Here is a 7,464-nt window from a genome sequence, read left to right on the forward strand (position 1 = left end):
TAAGAGACCGGAGCGCGCCTGCGGATTAAGAGACCGGAGCGCGCCTGCGGATTAAGAGACCGGAGCATTAAGAGACCGGAGCGCGCCTGCGGATTAAGAGACCGGAGCGCGCCTGCGGATTAAGAGACCGGAGCGCGGCTGCGGATTAAGAGACCGGAGCGCGGCTGCGGATTAAGAGACCGGAGCGCGGCTGCGGATTAAGAGACCGGAGCGCGGCTGCGGATTAAGAGACCGGAGCGCGGCTGCGGATTAAGAGACCGGAGCGCGGCTGCGGATTAAGAGACCGGAGCGCGGCTGCGGATTAAGAGACCGGAGCGCGCCTGCGGATTAAGAGACCGGAGCATTAAGAGACCGGAGCGCGCCTGCGGATTAAGAGACCGGAGCGCGGCTGCGGATTAAGAGACCGGAGCATTAAGAGACCGGAGCGCGGCTGCGGATTAAGAGGCCGGAGCGCGGCTGCGGATTAAGAGGCCGGAGCGCGGCTGCGGATTAAGAGGCCGGAGCGCGGCTGCGGATTAAGAGGCCGGAGCGCGCCTGCGGATTAACAGGTCTAGAATACACATGTGATGATGTTGTGTTCCACATGGGGTCAGAGGTCACACACAGGTCTTTTGTTTACATTCTACTTTACCATGATCATTCCATGTTCTTCTCCGGGTCACGGGGCAGACGTCTAAACCTCAGACACGTTCACTCACTTCTGTGGCTTGTATCTCTGATCTGGTCCCAGACTCATGAACAGACTGAGGTGAATCCAGAGCTTTGTCTTTGGACTCAGCTCCTTCACCACAGACGACACAGAGACACCATCACTGCAGACGACACAGAGACACCATCACCACAGACGACACAGAGACACCATCACCGCAGACGACACAGAGACACCATCACCGCAGACGACACAGAGACACCATCACCGCAGACGACACAGAGACACCATCACCGCAGACGACACAGAGACACCATCACCGCAGACGACACAGAGACACCATCACTGCAGACGACACAGAGACACCATCACTGCAGACGACACAGAGACACCATCACTGCAGACGACACAGAGACACCATCACCGCAGACGACACAGAGACACCATCACTGCAGACGCTCCTCCACCTGTCGATCCCACGCTCCATCCTCCTCGAGAACAAGACCCCGAGATACTTGACTCTCTTCCACCTGCAGAGGGCGCCACCTTTTTCCGGTCAAGAATCGTGGCCTCAGATTTGGAGGAGCTGATTCTCATCCATCCCCTTGTGTGGCGGTCAGAGAGGGGGGGGGTCAGAGAGGGGGGGGGGGGTCAGAGAGGGGGGGGGGGTCAGAGAGGGGGGGGGGGTCAGAGAGAGGGGGGGGTGATGTCATCTGAGTTAAATATGATTGGTGCAGAATGTGGTCGTCAAACACAGGGATTGGCTCAGTGTTGTCAGGTAAAATCATGAATCTGTACATTTTTGTTTATCTTTAAGTATAAACAAATAATCAGGTTAAACTTTTTTAAATGGATCTTTTTAGATGTTTATTAAGAAAAAGCCATGTACTAAAACACTGAAGTAACTGAACACACGCACTGAATACTCATGTAGAGTAACTTGTGTACAGTTACTCTCTTTGATTTATAAAAGTAACTGTACTCTGAATATCACCAAAGTACTACATGGAGGTACTTCATGTGATTGTGGCTTTGGGCTGAGGAAACTCGGCTCTTGTGTGAAATAAATCTGTAAATATGTCATAATTTAAATGTGCCAGTGTAAAAGTGTTTGAAGTACTCACACAGTACTCTGAGTATCGTCACACGTGTCACACACGCCACAGTTCACACAGTTTTGGTTAGCAAATATATTTAATATATAATATTTATATTCATTTTAGCACAATGACAAAATGGCATAATTCAGTCTCATTTAAATCATGACAAAAGGCCACACCAGTTTGAACAGCGTTAGATGCACACAGCCCATCCAAACCTTCAGACTAACAGCATAGAGCCAGGGCATCTGGAGTAATCGTATGGTAAAAGCACAGTGTCCACAGACTCAAACAGAACCGTTTAAATGTGGTGCGTTCACTGACTCTGGCTCCTCAAAAACATTAAACATTAAAACTGTTTCAGCTTCGTCTCTGACGTCGCACTTTACTTCCATCTTAAGCAGAAAAGTTACACAGGGCAGCTTTAAACAGACTACACATCTATAGCTTAAGCGTGTATGCCACCTGCCTGTTCCACAGTATGGCATTACTCTTGTCTGTCTCCATGGAAACACAGGTTACAGATCAGATCTGTGAATGAGCAGAATGTTTCTGATGTTTGAGCAGTAAAAACACTAAACGAAGCATTAAATGTTACTATGGAATATTCCAAACTAAACAATAACATCTCCATGGAGACGAGCAGGTGGCACACCCTCCACAGGAAAAGTTACACAGTGCATCTTTAAATAAGCCTAAACAGAAGCTGCGATTCTTCTTTGTTGAACCAGACGTGGCCCAGTTCATTTTAAACAAATATTTGACAAACTTGACCAAAATAAACAGTTCGTTGTGTAATTTTCCAGCATTTCTTCAGTTCAAGTCCCTCCTCCTGAAACTCGCACTCGCCGCCATTTTAAAACTCCAACAACTGAAACCTACTCGCTACTTACGCTACGCTAACAGCACGTTTCATTCACCTTCTGCTCCAAAAAACTAAACTAAACAAACCAAAGTCACATTTAATAAAATATGTGAATAATCCTGATGTTTTATGTTTTTTGATAAACGTAAAGAGGATACAAACTCACACTAGCTGCTTTTAGCTAAATACGCTAGTTCTGTTTAGCTTGTCATTAGCTTGTGTTCTTTGCATAGGCTAAATTAAAGGGCAGGTTATTTTATAGAAATACTGTTTTAAAGTTGTAATTATTCACATATTTTACCGTTAAATAGTTTTGTATTTGATCATTTTTGTGACTTAAAATGTCGATTAAATAAAAACACACGACATGAAACGTCGTTTATAAAGTTTGGATTTCTGGCTTTAGTCCAATGAGTTAATGACAATAGACTTGATGTTTATATTTTGATCACTTTTGTCATGATTTTGAAACTATTTTTTGTACAAACGAAGAGCACAGCACGTCTGAGCCAAACACAACAGAGAAACAGGTAAAGAAGAAAATACAATGAAATGTTTTTGTTCATCCAAAGCGTAAACATGAACCATAGAAACGCATAAACACAGAACCAAAGCAAACCTCTCGTCTTTAGTCTCCAAAAAACACAACGCAACTACAAAAACAATATATAGGCATTAAATAAATTAATTCAAAAACAAACACAGTGGTAAATATTCAAACATATTTACAGCCAAATCCAAAGGTTACGAGAGAAATTAGTTTGAAAGATTTGGACTTCCTCGTTAGCAACACATGCTAATGTGAACCTAAGCTAACCTCAAACTGTTGGTTACTGATCGTCGTTAACGTTAGAATGTTTGCAGCATTTACTTTGTTTACTTTAAGTTGATATGTTCTTCATAAATGTTTGATATGTACTTTATAAATGAAAATACAAATCTGACGTCGTCTATGGCAACACTGGGAAAAAAACGCCATATTCTGACTAATCTGCCCCGTGACGTCCTCTGACAGTGAGTCAGGGTCACCAGGATGGGCCAGGGTCGCCACACAGCCCCTCCCCCTCCTCACACAGCCACGCCCTCTCCTCACAAAGCCCCGCCCCCTCCTCACACAGCCACGCCCTCTCCTCACAAAGCCCCGCCCCCTCCTCACACAGCCACGCCCTCTCCTCACAAAGCCCCGCCCCCTCCTCACACAGCCACGCCCTCTCCTCACAAAGCCCCGCCCCCTCACACAGCCACGCCCTCTCCTCACAAAGCCCCGCCCCCTCACACAGCCACGCCCTCTCCTCACAAAGCCCCGCCCCCTCACACAGCCACGCCCTCTCCTCACAGCTCCCTCCTCACACAGCCCCTCCCCCTCTTCTCAGCCCCGCCCCCTCCTCACACAGCCCCTCCCCATCCTCACACAGCCACGCCCTCTCCTCACAGCCCCTCCCCCTCTCCTCTAAGCCCCTCCCCCTCCTCACACAGCCCCGCCCCCTCCTCACAGCCCCGCCCCCTCTTCTCAGCCCCGCCCCCTCCTCACAGCCCCTCCCCCTCCTCACACAGCCCCGCCCCCTCCTCACAGCCCCTCCCCATCCTCACACAGCCACGCCCTCTCCTCACAGCTCCCTTCTCCTCACAGCCCCTCCCCCTCTTCTCAGCCCCTCCCCCTCTTCTCAGCCCCGCCCCCTCCTCACACAGCCCCTCCCCCTCCTCACACCGCCCCGCCCCCTCCTCACAGCCCCTCCCCATCCTCACACAGCCACGCCCTCTCCTCACAGCCCCTCCCCCTCTTCTCAGCCCCGCCCCCTCCTCTGATGTCTTTGGAGATTTGCCGCTAAAATTCAAGACCAAACGATTCCAAAATTAATATGAATATATTTTATGTGGAAAATGGCTCTGGCCAAACCCGCCGAGCTCTTAAAACTCCGCCCATTTGTGTGGATAAAGTGCGGCCCTGACCCTGCAGTGGCCTTAAAGGAAACAACACTGCACTTTAATCTAAAGAGGATTCATAAATCAAATGATCCAAAACAAACGTGTGCTTCTCAACACAAACCACGTCTGAACAGGAGCCACATTCTGACCTCGTGCTGTTAAAACTGAAAGGTGGATGTGTCTCTTGTGTCTCTTGTGTCTCCTGTGTCTCCCGTGTCTCCCGTGTCTCTCGTGTCTCCTGTGTCTCCTGTGTCTCTTGTGTCTCTTGTGTCTCTTGTGTCTCCCGTGTCTCCCGTGTCTCCCGTGTCTCTCGTGTCTCCCGTGTCTCCCGTGTCTCCCGTGTCTCCCGTGTCTCTCGTGTCTCCCGTGTCTCCAGTGTCTCCCGTGTCTCTCGTGTCTCTCGTGTCTCCTGTGTCTCCTGTGTCTCTTGTGTCTCTTGTGTCTCTTGTGTCTCCCGTGTCTCCCGTGTCTCTCGTGTCTCTCGTGTCTCCCGTGTCTCCCGTGTCTCCCGTGTCTCCCGTGTCTCCCGTGTCTCCCGTGTCTCTCGTGTCTCTCGTGTCTCCCGTGTCTCCCGTGTCTCCCGTGTCTCCCGTGTCTCTCGTGTCTCTCGTGTCTCTCGTGTCTCTTGTGTCTCCTCAGGTCATAGCAGTGAGTTCTGCTTCACTGAGGTCTCCACCTTCTCCATGTTTTTAAGATTAAATCGATCAGAAACATCACACACTTTAAAACAGACTTTAGTTCAGTTCAGTGTTTTTGAGGCCAGATTTACTCTGAGATTATTTAATGTTGAAATGCAGAAAAACAAAGTCAAATGAGCGTTTAAACGGCCTGGATCCATTTTCTACATGGATCTGAGAAGAATGAGTAAATACGAGTTTGATCTCGTCTCATTTCTTTTGCTTGGAGACGTTGTAATACCAGGAGCCACAGGGGGGCACCGGTGGCCAAAGCTGTTGTTGTGTCCTTGGGCAAGACACCACTTCACCCTACCCTGCCCATATCAAAGTGGTGAGTGTCGGTGGGGGGAGGAGCTTGTGGCGTCATGCCGGCGCTGTGAACCTCCAGAGATGAGCTAATTCATGAAATGACTTCTCTGCAAACCATTTCAAAATTAACTAATTGTGTTTTTAACGTTTTAAAACTGTAAAAACCCAGTGGAGCGCCTTTAAAGCCGCTGTAGCATAGCTCAGCATAAGCTAATGCTAATGCTAACGTTAAAATGTTGAATACTTCAGTGTTTCTAAATCTGCAGATGGTCAGACACATTTCAGCCTCAAAATGACCTGAACATAACGGTCACTGGAGTCGACATAAATGCATAGAATAAAGTCTGACCAGCACGACACGCCGCAGGAAACCACAGGATCGAACGCTTTAAGTCTGCGGCGCCGGCGCTCGACGCCTCCGACATAATGTCTCTAGAATTTACAACATATTTAGTTTAAAATCTGCAACTAAATAAAGAAAATAATAAATAAACGTTTGTACACAGCAACACTGACGTCCTCGGCCACGTGTGGACCGGGCCACGTGTGGACCGGGCCGTTTGGACCGGGCCATGTTTGGAGAGGGTCTTAAGACCGGGCCGTTCGTGGGCCGGGCCGTTCGTGGGCCGGGCCGTTCGTGGGCCGGGCCGGTCGCGGGCTGGGCCGTTCGCGGGCCGGGCCGGTCGTGGTCTCATGTAATGAGTTCACAGTTTTCTTTGTTTTTGGGGTTGTCGCCTTAAGGCTTCACTGCACAAATAAAAGGATCCACAGTGTTAAAAGAGCAGTCGTATTAGCGTTATTAGCATTATTAGCTTTAACAGCGTTAGCGTTAATAGCGTTAGCGTTAGCAACAGTCTTGTGGCGGCAGAGTCGCTGAGGCCTTTTCTACAGCCTCGTGTTAAGATGACGACATTTTTATTATGGTTCAAAAACAACGTCTGAAGGAGTCACATTCTGAACATGTTGAGTACTTTGAGTACTTTGAGTACTTTGAGTACTTTGAGTACTTCGAGTACTTCGAGTACTTCGAGTACTTCGAGTACTTCGAGTACTTCGAGTACTCTAAATATAAGTATGCTGTATTTTCTGTCTAATAATTTGAAGTGGCTCCAAAGTCGATCGTTTCACATTTGCTTTTTGTTTGTGCCACGTTTGCACTTCTGAATAAAACTGAAACAAAAAACAAAGAAAAAAAGTAAATTTCTCAAATTGAATAGTTGATGTTTTGACTCAGACGTTGTTTTTCCACAGAATCTCACGGCGGCTCATCTCAGACTTTGTCACTGAACTGAGTCTGTGACGTGAGAAATGAAACGTTTAAGACAAAACAAGTCGTGGATTTGAACGTTTTCAGATTCTTCCACGAAGCATCAGGGCCGTCCACAGAGGTTTGGGGCCCCGGGGCCACAAGGCTTATATGGGCCCCCCTCTAATATAAATCAATAGGCAGAGGGTCTGGGCCCCTAATACCCCGGGCCCCGGGACAACAGACCCCTCTGTCTCCCCCTGTTGACCCCTCTGTGTCAGTGCAAACGAACTGGACCCTCAACAAAACCCGCTCCATAAATCTAAAGTTCTTTTAAACTTTCTTAAATAGACTTTGAATGTTTAATAAAATGACAGTTTAAATATCTCGTTCATAAACATATTCTGTATTTTTTAATATTTAGGGAATGTTTTTAGAATTCTTAAATCTCTTTGCATAAAGTGACTGGTCAGTGGTTTTATTTTCACAGTAAATCTCCTTCTAGATAAATATTTACTTCATATAAAACGCAAATCTTTAAAATTCATTTTTACATTTTCACAGGGCTTTTTACGGAGGCCTGAGGGGCGTGGCCTAAGTCCGCCATCCGTCACAAAATACCGAATAAACAATATAATGTTTCTAAATCATAAAAAACCGTCTAACGTGAAGTATTTATGTGAATGTAACAG

This window comes from Periophthalmus magnuspinnatus, chromosome 18 (assembly GCF_009829125.3).
Source record: "Periophthalmus magnuspinnatus isolate fPerMag1 chromosome 18, fPerMag1.2.pri, whole genome shotgun sequence".
In the NCBI taxonomy this organism is placed as follows: Eukaryota; Metazoa; Chordata; class Actinopteri; order Gobiiformes; family Gobiidae; genus Periophthalmus; species Periophthalmus magnuspinnatus.